This window comes from Tamandua tetradactyla, chromosome 10, assembly GCF_023851605.1.
Source record: "Tamandua tetradactyla isolate mTamTet1 chromosome 10, mTamTet1.pri, whole genome shotgun sequence".
NCBI classification, from domain to species: domain Eukaryota; kingdom Metazoa; phylum Chordata; class Mammalia; order Pilosa; family Myrmecophagidae; genus Tamandua; species Tamandua tetradactyla.
The window spans coordinates 83,697,326-83,716,459 of NC_135336.1; the positions used below are offsets into that span (position 1 = coordinate 83,697,326).

The window sequence follows — 19,134 nt, forward strand, 5'->3', positions numbered from 1 at the left end:
CCCCTCACCTGTGTTTAACAACAAATAATCAAAGTCAGAAAGCTTGACTGGTAGCCAATGATGGGTAAGACCCTTCCTTCAAAGCTTAAGGGCAACCTAAGACAGGCACAGTCACTAAGCAAAGCCACACTAACCATGTGATTCTTGCAAAAACTCTTGTCTCCCTCCTGAATCAAAGCCAGAGAGCCTGACTGGGAGCCAATAACGAGTAAGACCCTTCCTTCAGAGCCTAAGAGCAACCTAAGAAAGGCACAGTCACCTCGACTTATAAAATAAAAAGGGAGAAATGTAGGAGATAGGATTAACCTAAGACCTGCGAAACTACTTGGGAGTAGATGGCATTAGAGTGGTGGCGGCAGTAAGCTGCTTTATGTTATCTGATTTATGTGAGACAGTCTAGGAGGAAGAGAATGTTTGTTTACCCCAAATGGTTATTTTAAGTATGAAGGAAGAACCCTGAAAGATAAGAACTTTGTTCCCTCAGGAAATGCATGCATACCTATTGTCATCCTGCAGTATATAACCAGGATCTGGTTAAGAATAAAATTGTCTGAAGTCTGTCTGATGTAAACTTAAACTTCAGACCCCCTGAGCCCATCTGTGTCTTTCTTTCTTTCTTTCTTTCTTCCTTTCTTTCTCATCATTCCTTAATATCCTTCGAGCTCCATTTCATAGGAAGCAACAATGACGACCAAAAGAAAGTTATTTAACCTAGCTTCTGCATCTACTATTTTAAAATTATAATGCTGAATGATGATGATATATAATTAAGAGAAGCCAAAATAATTTCCAATTTTATTATAAATCATATCTATCTACAATACTGCAAGCCTATCTCCAGAAGTATTGGTTCTTAAGAAGACTTAAACAAGAACAAGAAGGAAAGGAAAGGCTGAATTGATATCAATTGTTAATTTCACTGATTTTTCTCCTGAATTCATGTAAAGTAAAGATTTTGAGAAACATCTTTTATTGTCATATTATTTAGATTGACCTTTTTCCTTGACTGAATCCTGACTGGTGCATATCGGAAATACGAAAAATATTAACAAGTGAATTCCTGAGTACCAAAGAAATACAGTATTTTTTTTATAGATTATTCACTTGGTACAGCATTGCCTTTTAAAAATCTAATTTTTAAAATTTTTCTTCTAAAATATTAAGAGGTTTTGGAAACATTGAGGAGTAAATTACACTTTCCCTGGTAAACTAAAATTTAAGTTTGAAAATGGTTCAAGATACACTTGAGGGTATTATTTCTTCCCAAATTTTGGTGAGAGACTTGGAGATGCCACTGGGTACTTTTAAAACTATCTGGGAGATGACCCACATCTAATGAGTTGGCAATTTAGAATGGTTGATGTTGGAAAATATGAATTCAGAAAAGCTGCTCTGCTAATTTTCAAGATGCCTGAAATCTGAGCAATAATTAAGTTTCTTAAGTAATCTCAATTCTGTTCTCCATTTTTGAAAGGCAATTCATGCATAAGAATTAATAAGAAAAATTCTTCTATTTCCTAAATTTAAAAGTATTACATTATAGTAAAAATTATCTAATTATTATTAACTCAGAGTCATGGTAATGCTCTTTCCTTCCCACAAACACTACCTCCTTTACATAAATGTTTATTCTTTGCAATCATCACAAGGCTGATAAAAGGTAGAGGTGATTATGATGGTAATACTTAACACTTTTGTAACAAGTGTTCTATTCAATTAACTTATGTTTACTCATGATATGTCATTAAAAATTGGTAATGCTGTAGAAAAGTCTACCAGTGTAAAATCTTATGGATATTTTCATCATCATTATTGTCAGCACCATAAATAGGAATTTTATTGCAAAATTTGTTGAATTCAGTTAGCAGAGCATTTCAGAAGAAATCAACTCTCATTTTTCCATCAGAACATTCTTAGTCCATCGTTATATTTGAGATAATAAAAACAAAAGGAAAATCATATGGTTGGTAGAGTTCTTATGCACATATTGTATAATCAATCCCCTACCCATGAGGGTGGTTAGAATATATGAATGAGGGAGAATCTGGCCATAAGTGATCACTGGAGACAATTCATATCCTGGATGTGTGCTTTCCTTCAGGTCACAGTTTTGGGAGACCCTCAGCAGAGGATCTAGTTAACCCAGGCCTGGACTCTTGAACCACAAAAACTTTGAATAAAATTTATTTAAAAATAAATTTGTTTTGCTCAAAGCTACAAAATGCATAATAATGTTACATGGTAATAGAAAATCTAATACATCACATTCTAAAAATAATTTATTTTAATTAATGAGATAGTTTTCTTCATAATGAAACTACAACCACCATTTTTTTTCTTAAATATTCTAGTTAGAATAGCATTTGCAATCATTATAGATAATGTCTTTGCAGTACTTTCAAATGGGCAGAATAGAAAGTACATCTTGTAGAACAAGAATTCAAAAGAGAGAAACTTCTTAAAATAAGATCTACACATTTAAATTATTTGAAAAACATATATTCTTTGCAGGTCAGAAATCTGAAATCTCCACATTTAAATTTAAGTTTATAAGCCACCATTTCTGAAAAACTATTTTTTAAATAATTTTAGAAGCATTGATACATTTCTGGTTATTTTGATGATATAAAATTTAGAGCTATATTTAGTACATAAAACATTTAACCCTATAATAAATGTTTATTGAAAATCTACAGTGTGTCTAGCATATTACCAAGTTTATAATATGCATGAGTATACTTAAATATTCACTTTCCCTTTGTTTTATGAAAATATAGACTTTAAACGTGATTGTGTTTCCATAAATAGCTCTGATGAAGAAAAAGTAAAAAAGGTCAAGTTCAATGATTACTCATAGGTTGGGAACTAGCAGTGTAGAGAAAATACAATGTAAATGACTATAAATAATATCATATCTTCAAACTTCAAATATGTTTGTTTTCAAAATGTAAGTGACCTAATTTATTGTTATAGCTTATACCTCATATCTATTGTCTTTAAATATGACCCTGTTATATTAAAGCACCTAGGAATACACTAAAATCTAAATTTCTCTATTATTTTTTACAAAGGCAATCAAAGAGTTAAAGCAGGTGATAGGAGTTATAGCTTTTCTATTCATAGAGATCCCATTGTCAGAAACCCTAAACAGATGGAGGACACAAATAGAGTATTTAGTTAAATATATAATACATATAATATGAAATATGTATTAGTTATTTCTTAAAATAAAGTATTATTATCACAGAGAAAGAAATGTAGGCTAAGATTTTAATCACCAGCACTAATTTAACCATATTCTGTAATGAATGCTTTTTCTCAGGGTATTAAAATAACAGAAAACAAAGAATTGCTTATGTGTGTATAGAATTTGCATGTAGGATATAAAATATAAAATATAAATATAGTACATTTTCTTTTTCTTCATGGAGACTAAAGTCAAAAGATTAGAGATGTAAGAAGAGTCATTAACTAAAAATATTGGCTTAATGTGAAATGTGTACCACTTCCCAGTGCAGATTTCCCTGGGCTCTGTGGCTCTACATTACAGAAAGAAAAAGTGTTACCTAGTTGTGAAAAGAAGAAAGCAGGAAGGAAAGAGGTAAGATTTTTAAAGATAGGATCATTTGAATTCCAGAAATGTATATTGTAAGCTCTTAAGAATAACAGGCAAACACAAGTGGAAAATGGTCTGCTCTAAAATGTTTTCTCACCCAAAGTGTAGAGAATAAACAATTATTGAAGAGAGAATCCTTGGACATCAGTGGTGTTCGTGATATAAGAATGGATAAAAGTTTACATTTATAAGAATGTATCTAAAGGATTATTTTTCTTTCAACCACGTTCAGATTTCTATCTTTAATCATATGTCATAGAGAGGAGTAAATTAATATCCAGTTTAAAGAAATACTTGCATTCTGTTCAGTAAAAGTTTGTTCAATATCATTCATAAAGTTGTGGCAAACTGTTGTCTGGAGAAAATTTGGAAAGCCTGCCATTCATTGGAAGCAAATCAAAGCAAAGCACCATATCTAGTATAACTTATTGAACTTCTAGAAGCACCTTTCACAACATTAAAATTATCATAAAAAATAAATATGTTAGTCATTTAAATGAAAGTTCAATATCTTTAATTTAATCCACTCATGTCAAAATCCAAAAACAATTACAGATATACTAAACCCAATAGAGGTGGAGAAATTTGAAGTTAACACTCAAAATCTTGTAAAGATGGCAACAAAAAAGGCAAATTCTGAATTAGCATAGCCTGAATTTTATTAGCTAATAAAAAAAATGGTAACAGTAATGATTCTCATACAATGGAAGAAAACACATATAGTTCATTTACCACCATTTTTTTGCATCTTCTTGGTACGGTTCTCTACCAAGATGGTCCCTATCAATTAACACTTTAGGACTGATATCTCAATTCCTCAAGGAGAATAAAATTGTGCCAATTTGAATCTATTATGTACCACAGAAAGGCCATGTTTTAATCCTGACCCAACCTTGGAGTGGGGTGAGGGCAACCATTTCTTTTAATTCTGACTCAGTATTATAGCTTGGAGACTTTTGATTAGATTATGTCCACGGAGATTTGAAAGGGCCACTTGTGAATGTGACCTTCTGATTGGATGGATATGTGACTCCATCTCTTCCAGGTGAGTCACGATTAGTATACTAGAGTCTTTGAAAAGGGAAACATTTTGGAGAAACCTCAGAAATGTCAGAGCCAATAGACACCCTTGAAGAACAGTTGCATCACAGAACAGAGACACAGATGTTTGGAACAGAGACAATGTCTGCTTGGAGCCCAGCAGACATTGCCATGAAATGTTAAGCAAGCCAGAACATGGAGAGAGCCAAGTGAAGCCAAGAGATAAAAGTCAGCCCCAGAGCAGCAAAGTAAGGAATCCCCACAGGGACAGACGCTGAAAGCAATGGAGCCCAGAAGTAAGGGACCAGCCAGGGACCAGTGTGCCTTCCCAGCTGACAGAGGTGTTCCAGATACATTAGTCTTTTGTGAATTAAAGTATCTTTTCTAGGATGCCTTAGTTTGAATAGTTTCATGGGCTTAGAACTGTAAATGTGTAACTTACTAAATTCCCTTTATAAAAGCCACTCCATTTCTGGTATAGTGCATTCAGGCAGCTTAACAACCAATAAAAAAATAAAAATAAAACATCCTAAGCAAAAAGTTCCATATAATTATAGCACATTTAGCTGACACTTTCCTGTTCTGCTTCCTCTTACACCCCTTCTTCTCCTATCCACTCAAATCCAGTGAAAGTTTGCATTCATTAACTCACTTTCTGAGAATCACTGTGATGGTAGGAACTGAGCCCTCAACAATGAGCTTCCATGACAATTTCACTCAACATTTGTGTAAAATTATAGTCTCATGGAAAACACTGGGTCATGCCTATTCTTTCAAATCTGTATATCAACACTACTTCTATGCCAAAAAAATCTAAGGCCAACCAAAAACAACTTAGCTATTTGCTCTAGAAATACCTGCTCTAGATGATGAAATAATGCTGTAGAAGATTGTGAACCAACTGAACACCTTACTTATCAAAAGTAAGAGTCTTTTCAGGACTCACTCAGGACTTTAATTATGTAAAAAAAAATGAATAGAAAAAAACAGAACTTCATAAACTTAAAAAGATTGAAATTATTCAGAGCACTTTCTCCGGCCATAATGGAATGAAGCTGGAAATCAATAACCACACAAACAAAAAAACCTTTCACAAATACATGGAGATTAAATAACACACTCGTAAACACTCACTGGGTCAAAGACTAAAATGCAAGGTAAATTGGTAAATATCTGAAGACAAATAAAAACAAGAATAAAAAATATCGGAACTTATGGGGTGTGGCAGAGGCAGGGCCAGGTGGAAATTTATAACCCTGAACACCTATATCAAAAAAGAAGAAAGAGCTAAAAATAAAAAACCTAACTATTCACCTGAAGGCACCAGAGAAACAACAGCAAACTAACTCCAAGGTAACTAGAATAAGACAAATAACAAAGATTGAAACAGAAATAAACGTATTGGAGAACAAAAAAGTAATAGATAGAATCAACAAAATAAAAATTTCATTCTTTGAGATAATAAAATCTATGTGACCCTTCCTAGGCTGGTAAAGAAAAATAGAGAGGATGCAAATCAACTAAATCAGAATTAAGAGAGGCATTGCTACCATGGACACAGAAGAAATTTTTAAAAATCTTAAAAGAATACAATGAACTACACATCAATAAACTACTTATACGGAATGGACAAATTCCTAGAAATACACAAACAACTTACACTGACTTGAGAAGAAATAGATTTCAACTAACCAATCACAAATAAAGATTCAATGAGTCACCAAAAATCTTCCTACAAAGAAAAGCTTAGGGTCAGATGGTGTGATGTTTAGGTTCATGTGTCAACTTGGCCAGGTCACAGTGCCCAGCTGTCTGGTCAAAAAAGCACACTGGCCTTTCTATTGCTGTGAGGATATTTCATGGACTTAAGTAATGAGCACATCAGCTGCATCCAGGGCTAACAACATCTGCAATCAGCTAAGAGGAGTGTCTTCAACAATGAATGATGCTTAATCTAATCACCAGAAAGCTTTTGAGGAGGATTCAGAACAGACAATACCTCTTTCTGCTTCAGCCAGCCAGCCTCGTGAAGAGTTCACTGAGGATCTTCTTTGCAGCTGTCAGCTCATGGCCTGCCCTACAGACCTGGGACTCTTAAGTCCCCACAATTGTGGAAGATACTTTTATTAATCTTATATTTTCAGAGATCTCCTGTTGATTCTGTTTCTCTAAAGAACCCCAGCTAATACAGATGGCTTCACAAAAGAATTTTACTATACATTCCCAAAAGAACTAACCCAATCTTGCTCAATCTATTACATAAAATTGAGGAAAAAGGAACATTATTTAACTCATTTTTCAAAGCTAACATCACTCTAATACCAAAACTGGATAAAGATGCTACAAGAAAGAATAACTACAGGCCAATTTCCCTAATGAAAATACAGGCAAAATTCTCAACAAAATACTTGCAAATCAAATCCAACAATACCACAACCAAGTAGGGTTTATACCAGGCATTCAAGGGTGGTTCAACAGAAGAAAATCAAGCAATGTAATGCATACATTAATAAACTGAAACATAAAACTCACATGATACTGAAAAAGCATTTGACAAAATTCAGCATCCTTTACTGATAAAAACATTTCAAAAGTAGAAATCAAAGGAAACTTCCTCAGTACAAAGAAGGGCATATATGAAAAATCCACAGCCAGCAACATACTTAATGGTGAGAGACTGAAAACAGTGCCCCCAAGTTCAGTAATGAGACAAGGGTGTCCACAGTCAACACTTTTTTGTATGTATGCTATACATCACAATAAAAATGAATAGAGTGGTTAGAATGTCCGCCTTTCATGCAGGAGACTTGGGCTCAATTCCTGGACCATGCACCACCACCCTCCAAAAAAAGTGAATTAAATGGAAGAAAATAATAAAGGAAAGAAAATTAGAGAGTACACTGCACATAATAAGGATAATTTTTTTTCAGGAAAAGACATGCACAAACAGAAACAAACAGACAGAGAAGGACAGAGAAAGACAGAGAAAGCAAACTGTATTTCTTAATGTGTATTTTGAAATAAAAATTTGTGCAAGACACTAAACTATAAAATTTTATCAATCCAATTAGCCTTGGCACCTGATGTCTTTTATTATTGAGATTCTGCCTAACTCTTCACATAGTCTTGAAAATTCTCCTCTTTTCATTTTTGAACAAGTTGAAGTACTCCTAATTTCCTGAATTCTGTGATTTATTCAGACTTTCTTGCCTACTTAATGCTTCCTCTTCATTTTTATTTTCTGTGAAATAACTTTTCAGTTTTCAAAACCTATGCTCAAATATTTTCTTTAGCAAGACTTTTCCTGAAAAAACCTCAACTCATTGACTGTAAGGGTGAAATAAGGGTCTTTACCTGGATTTTGACTTGGTCATGTGGTGGTTGGAGCTGTTATGTCCACCAGAAAATGCCATGTTCTTTTAATCCACTCCTGTGGGTGCAGACCTGTTGTGGATGGGAACTTTTGATTAGGTTGTTTCAATTGAGACGTGACTCACCAAATTCAAGGTGGGTCTTAATTTTTTTTAACTGGAGTCCTTTATGAAAGATAAAAGGCAGAAAAAACTGGAACAGCATAGAAAGAAAAGTCCCAGCGATGATAGGAGAGGACCCACAGAAAATGAGAGAGGTCACTGGAACCAGGAGCTAAAAGCAACAAAACCCAAGAGCAAAGAGGTAGCAGACACTGGCATATGTCTTGCTCTCTGACCAAGGTACCCTGGATGTTGGCAGCCTTCAGAGAAGCTGTCATCCTGTTGATGTCTTAATTGGGACATTTTCATGGCCTTGAGCTGTACATTGGTAAACTAATAAATTCCCATTGTAAAAGGCAACCCATTTCTGGTATATGGCATTCTACCATCTTTATCAAACCAAAACAGAGCATTTCTCCATGATTGAGGTTGATTGCTTCTCATAGGGTTCTCGTAATATTATAATTGTCTATAGATTTTAATGCCAGCCCCTCAAAGGGTAGGTATTAAGTCATTTTCTTAAGGCAAAGATTCATCTTTCTATCTGTACCCCTAGTTAATGTTTGGCACACAGTTGGTTTGCCAAAGTCGACACTGAATAGATAAACAGATGAATGACTTTGTTTTGAATACACTTACACTATTACTTCATTAAAAAATAAATTTCATTAATTTAGTTTTCAGATGGAAAAGGACTTACTGTATTTGAAGTGTTAAATACAGCTACAGCTCTAACAATATCCAAATAGTAATTAATTGATTCCAGAAACAATTGAGTAAAGACAGACCCTCCTTGTCTCAAATATATATAGGAGAATATTAATAAGAAAAATCAAGAAGGAATTTCAAGTAGAGATTCTAAAAGTAATTTTAGGTATCAGAAAGAAACAGAAAAATTCTAGTGCTCTAGGGTTAAAGAGATATTCCAAAATAGAAGGTAAACACAATAAGAGATTTTTTTTGTTTCTTTCTAGTTAATTGACTGTCTTTTTTATTTTAATTTATTTATTGATTCATTCACGCCAGCACTTTCAGACACATTACATATGTTAAGATGCCAAATGCTGTTAGCATGATAAACAAGGCTAAAATCATTGAAATTCAATAAAGAACACCATAAATACATTATTCAAGCATCTTATTATGCTTGATCTCATAAAAGTTGCTACTTCTAATGATCTCTAATTGCATATTTTCTTTTCTGATTCTCCTTCTCTCGTACAAAAAGGTGCTTCGGTATATAATTCCAGATCCCTGCTAATTTTCCTATTTATGTTTACATTTCTATATTGGGTAGGTAGAAAGAAACAAATGAAAACAGTTTAGCCAATATTTTATATATATAATTCCTATGTTCAGCTAGACCCCTTATCATAACATGGAAATAAATCTTTTCTTAGTCCTGATTCTTCCTGTGCTTTATATGAACTAAGACATTCTGCCTGAACATGGCAAGTGTGTAGTTACAGCACACACTCAGTTTCTTTCTTCTAGTCTATGCAAAATCAAAACATGCCCAGTACTCCCTTTGGCCTTTTTTTAACCATAAGCAGATTATTAATATCTTTCTCTGACTACAGATAACTGGCACATGATAATTTATTTACAGGTCACTCTCCCAGGTTTGAAAGGATTTATGTACCCTAGAAAAGCCATGGTTTAATCCTAATCCCATTTTGTAAAGAAAACCTTCTTCTAATCCCTATTCAGTACTATACATTAGAAACTTTAATTAGATTATCTCCATGGAGATGTGACTCAATCAAGTGTGGGTATTAAGCTTGATTAGGTGGAGACCTGCCTCAACCCATTCCAGGTGGGTCTTAATTACTTTACTGGAATCCTTTCAAAGAGGGAGAATTTTTGGAAAAGGTTTGAGATTCTGAGAGAGCAGAGAATGATAACAGAACAACATAGCCAGGAGAAGCAGCAAGTTTCTTTTGAGAATGAGGAAAATGCCTCAAAAGCACGAAGCAGAGAACCCACCAACCAGTGACTTTTGGAGATGAAGAAGGAAAATGCCTCCTGGGAGCTTCATGGAACTCGAGGCCTGGAGAGAAAGCCAGCAGATGCTGCCATGTTCACTATGTGCCCCTGCAGCTGAGAGAGAAGCCCTGAATATCATCGGCCTTCTTAAACCAAGTTATCTTTCCCTGAATGACTTAGATTGGACATTTCTATAGACTTGCTTTAATTGGGACATTTTCTCAGCTTTAGAATGGTAAACTAGCAACTTATTAAATGTCCTATTTTAAAAGCCATTCTGTTTCTAGTATATTGCATTCCAGCAGCTAGCAAACTAGATCAGTTACCTTCGTCTTGGTGAGGAAGTTCCCCCTTCTGTTTCTATCCTTTCAAGTGTCTTCATCAAGAATGGATGTTGAACTTTGTCAAATGCCTTTTCTACATCAATTGAGATGATCATGTAGTATTCCCACTTTCATTTAGTGATTTGGTGTATTACATTAATTAACTTTCTTTCATTGAATCAGCCTTGTATACCTAGAATAAATTCCATTTGGTCACAGTGTATAGTTCTTTTAATGTGCTGCTGCATTTGATTTGCAAGTATTTTGTTGAGGATTTTTGCATCTATTTTCATTAAGGAGATTGGTCTATAATTTCCTTTTCTCATAGTATTTTTGTCTGGCTGTGTCATTACGGCGAGGTTGGTTTCATAGAATGAGTTAGGTATCTTTCCCTTTTCAATTTTTGTGAAGAGTTTGAGCAAGATTAGTAGAAACTCTTTCTTGAAAGCTTGATAGAATTCATGTGTGAATTCACATGGTCCTAGAATTTTCTTTTTGGGGAGCTTCTTTCCTTGCTAAAAAAAAAAATGGTCAGAAGCAATATTAGTTATGATATTAAGATAAGGAAGGAAGATAGTCAATAAATCTGCCAATGGTGTGGCTGGCAAATGCAGGGTAATCAGGGAAAACAATATGCGTCAATCAGAAGAAGAGGAGGAGGAGGAGGAAGAGGAGGAGAAGGAGGAGGAGGAAGAAGAAGGAAGAAAATGAAGAAGGAGTAAGAAGAGGAGGAGGAGAAGAGGAAGAAGAAAATCCATTGAGGAAATTCTTTGGAAGTTGTTATTTGATCTGTTCCGAGGATATGGTACCGTGCTGGGACGCATTGTGGTGGCTGCTCAGACATAATAGGCACCTATTCTGTAAGTAGAAAATCAGCCTTAGTGAGGGAAACTTTCTGTTTTTGATACCCTGATTAATTTCCATTCTTTCCACCTTGATCACTTCTTCAGGAGCCCACAGCCCAAAAGGAGGCATGACCAACAGATTATCGATTAAAGATTAATGATGGATTAGGGAATAAAGATTGTTCTGAGCCAATACTGAGTCAGACCCCTTCAAATACCGCTTCTAAAATTTCCATGTCATAGTCCCACACACTTTTTCAAGTTCCTACCAACTGGACAAACCATTACCTATGAATGATAAAGATCCATGCTTATTATGGCCATCTATCCTTCCAGTCAAAGTAATAATTACATGTATTGTACAAAAGTTTTCTCCCTAGAAGGATATTCCTGCTTTACTCTCCTTCAAATTCACCCCTAAATGCAGTAGTTCTCCTAGCTGTTTTTAGCTTGTCACACAGAATGATCTGCAGATCAGAATTACTATATTTGTCTCAGTCAATTTGACAATAACTCCTTTTCCCTGAAAACATGAATGACCTGCTCATTCAAATTTTGTTGCCTCTGGATTTGCAAGTCCATGGATAATACATGCTCACTGCCCCTTGATTGTTAAATACTGCTTAGTACACTCTACATTATTTGTCATGGATCAGTTTATTATAAGCAATTAAATGTTACATAAGTACATTGTGTTCTACAGTCAGACTTTCAGTCTCTCCCAGGGAACAATAGTAAATCCTAAACTGTCTCAAAATAAAAATAGTTAATTACCAAAAGGACATTTTTTTTTCAAAACTCAAGGTGCTTGCTGCACAATTCTTGTGTTATTATTGAGCTCTGCCACTCTTTACATGGCTCCTGGAAAATTTATATATATTTAAGCACCATTTAATGTATTGAGTCATATCATTTATGAGGCATAACTTTTCCACTCATGCCTTTGTCTAAGATAGAGAGATTTCACCTGACTTGTGTACCACTCGAGGGCTGGAAGTATAGAGGTAGTCATGTCAGAGAAATATACCATGTCCAAATACTGTATATGTTCTCTTTAAAATTGAGAGATCATTCATGTGCCTTGTTCAAGAGGATAGGGGAAATAAAATGCAACTACTTATCTTTTATTTCAAAAGTAATATCCCAATAATTCTCAGATTATTCAACTATTGAACCCTCATTGAGTTGGCAGGTCTCCAATTTTTTGTAGGACTTACTTAAAACAGTAGCACATAGGTATCTAACCAGTTTATCTATGGTTCCTGCTACGTCAGCCTTTTGGGATCCCAGCAATTTGATGCACCAATGTAGTAGGCTGAAATGATATTCTTTAGGTTATCTGAAAATAGCTTCTAGTGTTAGATTAATTGTGGGACAGAGACATTTTGCAGGATTGTGAAAATATACTGCTTAAATTTTTAGATGAAATATTATTTCTAAAGTTGTCATTTCAGGGATAAAAAATATTTTATTATGCTAGGAATTAGGTTGATTTTGTGCATTAAATGACCAATATGGAGTAGAGATGACAACTGCACCTGATTAAATTTGTTTCAGTTAATTCATTCTCTAGTTTCCACTATTTTCTGTACAGAGAAAGTGCATCGACTGAATGGGGCTTAATAGGTATTTTCATGTCTTCTGAATCTTTTATGACAGAGTAAACACTTACTTGGAACCTAGGATTTTCTTTTCAACTACATTCTTGGATTTCACTATCAAAATAGCAATACTGCTTAGATTACAGACATCATTTTCCAGAAAAATGTGTAGCATCTAGAATTGATGCTCACAGAATTGCCTTCTATCATCATGTTCTTTATCATCCAGATATAAAAGACCTTATAAAACTGTGCATTGGCATAGTAAAGACAGTTACATTACTAGCTAAACCATGATAGCTAAGAGATGGGCATGATATATACTCTGAATCAGGAACCAGTATGGTTCTGATCTGTGATATCCAGAATAATTGGACATGAAAGAAGGGTTGGAGTGGCACCTTCTACTCTGATCATACCAATCATGATTTTACTGGATTTAAATTAAACCTAGGAAAACTAATTTCATGGGTATGGATTTAGAGGCTCTATTGGTTTACAACTGTAGAAAAATTGGTTTAGTATATATTTCTGTACTTAAGGAGAGCATTAATCTGGACTTATCCAAGATTTAAATCTACTCCTCAAATATCTGAACATAAAATAGCTCCTTTGTGATAGCAAGCATTTCAGCTCATAAATTATTTACAAAATCAGATCAACTATCTTGGAGATGATATAACTGTCCCCTTCACAGGTAAATGTATTTTTTTTATTTCTAGCATTATAGAAGTTTGTCTTTCTCACAGAACAGAAATCTGCACTGGTTTCTGCGTCTCCACAGTGTCACGGATCCACACATCTCCTGTCTGCTGCTGTTTGAAATTTGGTACTTCACAGCATGGTCCAACATGGCTGCCCTCCTCCAGCCATCGTTCCGGGCAGCAGACAGGAGCAATGGGTAGAAAAGAGATGTTCTGTATCCGCTTTGTGTGTCTGTCTCTTTCTTTTTTTTTTTTTTTTTTTGTACGAGCAGTCATGGGGAATCGAATCCCGGTCTCCAGGATGACAGGTGAGAACTCTGCCTGCTAAGCCACCGTGGCCTGCCCTGTATGTCTGTCTTTTTGCAAATAAAATAAGCAATGCAGAGAAAAGTGAACAAAGTTAATTGCACAACTTCATAATTTATCACAAAATAAGTATTTATCAGTAACTATTTCATTGATTAGGAATAAAATATTAATGGTGTCCCAGAACACTTTTTACATCTCTTCTCAAATGCTTATCTCTTTTCCTATTCAAAAGATAACACCTAAATTTATTTCTAACAGCATAGAGTGGTTTTGTTTTGTTTTTAACTTTGTGTAAATGGAATAAGGCAGTAGGCATTTTTCAGTACCTGGCTCATTTTAGATCAAAATTATATTTCTGAAATTTACTCAATATTTGTATTAAGGAGCAGTATGTTCATTTTAACTGATTTCTAGTAGTACATTGTGTGAATTGCCACAATTTACGTAGTTATTCTATTGTTGCTACATTGGACATCTGAGATTCTTCAGATTTGAATGATTACAATTTATTGCTATTATGGAAATTTTTTACACATCCCCTGGTTATAAATGTATGCATTGCTCTTCAGTGTATATTTGGAAATAAAATGGTAGGTCATAGAACATGTGCACTTCTAACATGAACAGATGTTGACCAAAGTATTTTAAAGGAATTACACCAATTTGCACCTCAATCTGCAGTACATGAGAGTTTCAGTTGCTCTACATCCTCAGAAAATAGCAAGACTTTATAGGACCCATTGTAAAAATTTTCAAAGAATTAAAGATAAATATCCTCATGAGTGAATGCACTCAGAATGTCAGCAGAGAAATGGAAACTATATGAAATGGTAAATATAAATTCTGTAAGTGAAAAGTGGAGTATCTCAAATTAAAAATTTACTGGATCTACTTTGTACTGGATTAGAGATTTCAGGAAAATGGCCTGAATTTTAAGATAGATCAGCAGACATCATCTAATTAGAGGAATGGAGAGCAAAAAATGAAAGAAGTGAACATGGACCCACTGTAATGTCAAGAGATCTAGCATTTATATAACTGAAGTACCATAAGGAATGAGAAAGAATGGGGCAGAATACAAAAATTTGAAGAAATAGTGACTAAAAATTCCCCAAATTTTAAAATATCAGTTTACAGTTTGAAGAAACTCTGCTAGTCCCAAACAAAGAAAGCTGCATATCAGGATCAAATGGCAGAAGACCAAAGATAAAGAGAAAATCTTAAAATCAGTCAAGGTCTGACAATACTTTACAAACAGAAACAATTACAATTACATCTGACTTCTCATGATAAGCAATGAATACCAAAATTAATTGGAACAACATCTTTAAAGTTCAAGAAAAAAGTACCCAATTTTCCTATATAGTGAAAATATCCCTTACAAATGAAGGAAATAAATAATTTTCAGATTAATGAAAAACGAGAGGATTATCAGCAAAATTGCACTAGAAATACTACTGAAATGTTTTTATACTGACATAAAATAAAAGGAGAAAAGTAGATTTTGTTCTTACAGGACTCAGTTGATTATTTCTGAGAGTTTCTTTATTAGGCTCAGAGATTTATTCATTTAGGTATTGAAAGTGCTTAGCAAGAAATGAAAAACATATTTATCAATGCAGTTTATAAGGGAATATAACTAAGTTGCAAATGAAACAGTTTAGAGGAATTTAATTACTTCAAACTGCATGAATTTAATATTAACCAAAGGGAAGTAAAGTTCAGAAATCTCATGTTAGCTATCCTATTGAAAAGATCATAACAGTTCTGTGGAAAATCAAGGACACAAAAGTTCATTCACCCCAAGCTTCCAGCATTTACTGCACAGTGTGGCATATAGATACTGAGGAAAAGAAAACAGCAGCACAATCTTTAAAATAACCATTGTAAAAAGCTTCATAAATTTGCTCCTCACTGCTGCTCTATGTGTGCTATCGTGGACACCTGACAATAATTTATATGTGTTACATAAATGGGAAAAATCACTTCATTGCACACTCAAGCACATTGCTAGTTTGTCGCATGGACATGCACCATTGAACAAGAAGGGATGAATTTGTGTGGGTTTAATAAGAAGGGAGAGAGCCAGATGGATTCCTGATTGTGATTCTGCCATTACATTCTTCAGCTAACTTATGGTCCCTCTGGGGTTATAATGAGATGGCACACGTTTTGTTTCTCACCACATTAATTGGTAGATTCAAGGACTGACATTAATGTTTATGCCCATCTATACTCTAAAAGGACACAATCATTATGTACACCATGTTTACTTCGAGAAATTTTCAAAACAGATTTTTGTCTGCTCCCCTTTTTCAATGCTCCATTCCCACCCAAGCATCTTGTTTCCTTTTACTAATCTATCCTGCTCTGTGGGTCCATCTATAGTTAATCATTATCTTTACCCTTATATAAGCATATTTTCAAATATCCCTGTCCTTCCTTCTTTTTAAGAGACTCTCCATCTCACTTGTCAATTTTGATGCTGGTGTTGGTGATAGCCAAAATCATATTTCACTTTTCCAATTATCACCTATACATCAATGAGGAGGTACAGTGCTATACTAGTTGAATTTTCCTTAAATAACTATATATAGGGGCTGGAAAATATTCCTGACCATAAAATCAAGTTGAACAGAGAGTAGATTGTAGGAAACAAGCAAAAGAAAGTAGGGTCATTTTACTTGTCTCATAAAGTACATTTGCTGACATTTTCCCACTTAGAGAAAATGAGCAAGGATTATTCTACAATGCAAGTTGGTCTATTTGACAAGTGAATTTAGGCATGGCTTATGAGATTGTCACACAAATAGTGCACTTTTTTAAGAAAACAATCATTTAAATCAGGATATTAATATTAAAACCTGAGGACCATATACTACTCAACAAAGATTAATGTATTCTAGGTTAAGTGTCATACTAACTATTGGCAGTAAAAGAAAAAAGGATCACCAAAAAAAAGTACATGTACCTTCACTGAGCTTATATTTTACTGTTTCCTGGTAACTTGAATCTATAGACCAAAGGGAATTGAAAAGTTACTGAAGATTGAATTTACAAAGTTATTGACAGAAAAGACCCTATAGGATATTTTCTATCAAATATCAGGAACACCAGAAGAAACATACTGTATTAAGTACAAGATTAAAATACAATTTTAATATCCATTAATTTAAACAAATGTAATATTTTTGATATTCTGAAGATGAATTAATTTCTTGGTAGCTGTATTAGCTATCTGTCACTGCATAATAAATAATCCCAAAACTTAGTCACTTAACATAATAATAATCATTTATTACCGTTCTTGGTTTCTATGAGTCAGGAGTTTCTGGCTGGGAGTTTCATGGGATCCCTCATGAAACTGTACCTGAGGTTATTGTCATTTCAAAGGCTTCTTCACTCATATGTCTGGTGCTTGGGCTGAGAAGGCTTGAACATCCGAAGGCTGGAGCTGCTGGAGCTCCTCAAGATCTTGCTCTATTTCTTCCTATGGTCTTTAAAGTGTGGTTCTAGGGTAGCCAAGCTACTCACACAGTGAGTACTCACACAGTGGCTCACAACTCCAAAGCCATTTGTCACAAGACGAAATGTAAAAGTAGTTTTTCCTCTTATGACCCCAGAAGGCATACAGCATCACTTCTGCTTCACTGTTTTGGTGGAAGCAGATACAAACTTCTGCCCAGATTCCAGGGAAGGGAGCATAAACCCAACCTCACAAAGGAAGAGCATCAGTGTCACATTGTACAGACTATGTAGGGGGAGATACATAAACATATCTCACATCCTAGTGTTCACTTTTGGAAAGCACATTCTGCCAGAGTAGCAGACAGTACATTCAACTCAGCACAACTCTGCCTAAAGGTTGGTTTGGAGTGAATTGTTTGATGTGTGCAGAAATAGAGTTACTAAAGAAAGATTAACGGGATATTGTTGAAGGAACTAAAAAACATTAGGTTTGGATTACCAAAAAACAAGCATTATTGGTAGAGAGAGATGGTGATGGTGATGTTGTGAATAACAAGAGTTCTAGTTCTAATTATTTAAGAACTCAAATAACATCAGAATAAATCTAGACTATTAAGTCTGGTAAATAAAATAAGAAACGATTGTAGCCAACCTGGTTTGTTGTCTGTCTGATGTTAAGTAGATTCCCTCTGGTAGGCAAGATAAGGAGAAATCATGAGACCTGTAACACCACAGAATAGCAATCAATGCACGGGCTCCTACTAAACCCAAATAGAAGACTGTAATTACTGTCTGAGTTGGCTGCCATGGTTACTTGCTCTGTTGCTCTTCCTATAATGAGAGACTGAGTCTCCTACATCATGAATCCTCTATATGACTGCATCACTGTGGTATTTCCTCTAGAAACGAAAGAGTAAAGTCTTGAGTTCAATTCTTCAGGATACTTATTAAAGATAAATATTCAAATCTGTATTTAGAATTAAGTAACTGGGGCGGTATATAACTTGAATCTCTATTATTTGGATTAAAATAAAACAAACTGCAAGTAGTATTTTGGTTTAATACAGTGGTGAATAAGATGGTAAATTTTTTTTTTCTTCTCTGCATTGATTATTTGGAGAAAACATCAGACTTGCTTCAATTGGCTACAATAAAAATCCAGTGCTTGGCATCACAGGCACACAGACCCAGATAATAAATATGAATATGGGTGTGAATGCAAGCATGTAAATATATTTTGAATGTGTGTGTGTGTGTATATATATATATATACACACACACACACATACATATTAAATGTGCTTGTACATGTGAGTTTTTGTTGTGTCTCTATGTATCTACTCCGGAGCTATTCAAAAACATGTGATAGTTTAGGGGAAAGCGACTTTTAGCTCATTGGAGAATACAGAATCTATCTTTCCAGCATGGACTTGAGTAACCAGGCTTGATCCAACATGGAAAGCCTCAACTTTCACTGCATTCCATTGATGAGCTGCTTTGCAGACTTAAGGAGCTAAGCATGCACTCAGAAACAACTCACAGAAAGTAAACGTTTACAAGCATGGCACCTTCATCTCTGTAAGTTCCCGTTCTGTCTACCTGTGTTTGGAAGAACAAATTTGACTGGAGAATGTATGGCTATCACAATTTCACCTTTACTTCAAAATGTTATAAATTTAAACCTATTAGGATTAAAAGAACACAATCAATATGAAAGAAGAGGTGAATATTTTATCAAATGCATTTAAAGGTCGAATAGCATGAGGTG

The 19,134-nt window shown here is 34.5% G+C and overlaps 1 long non-coding RNA gene across 2 annotated transcripts in view; it reads right to left on the reverse strand.

The window, feature by feature from the left end:
* The window catches only part of LOC143648015 (uncharacterized), a 34,514-nt gene extending 16,421 nt beyond the window's left edge, over nucleotides 1-18,093 (reverse strand). For both annotated transcript variants that reach the window (XR_013158317.1, XR_013158316.1), the window contains exons 1-2: nucleotides 18,019-18,093; nucleotides 8,012-8,101 (exon numbers count right to left, since the gene is read on the reverse strand). This is a non-coding gene — a long non-coding RNA (uncharacterized LOC143648015). The remainder of the gene's footprint in view (nucleotides 1-8,011; nucleotides 8,102-18,018) is intronic.
* Between the last annotated feature and the right edge of the window lie 1,041 nt (nucleotides 18,094-19,134).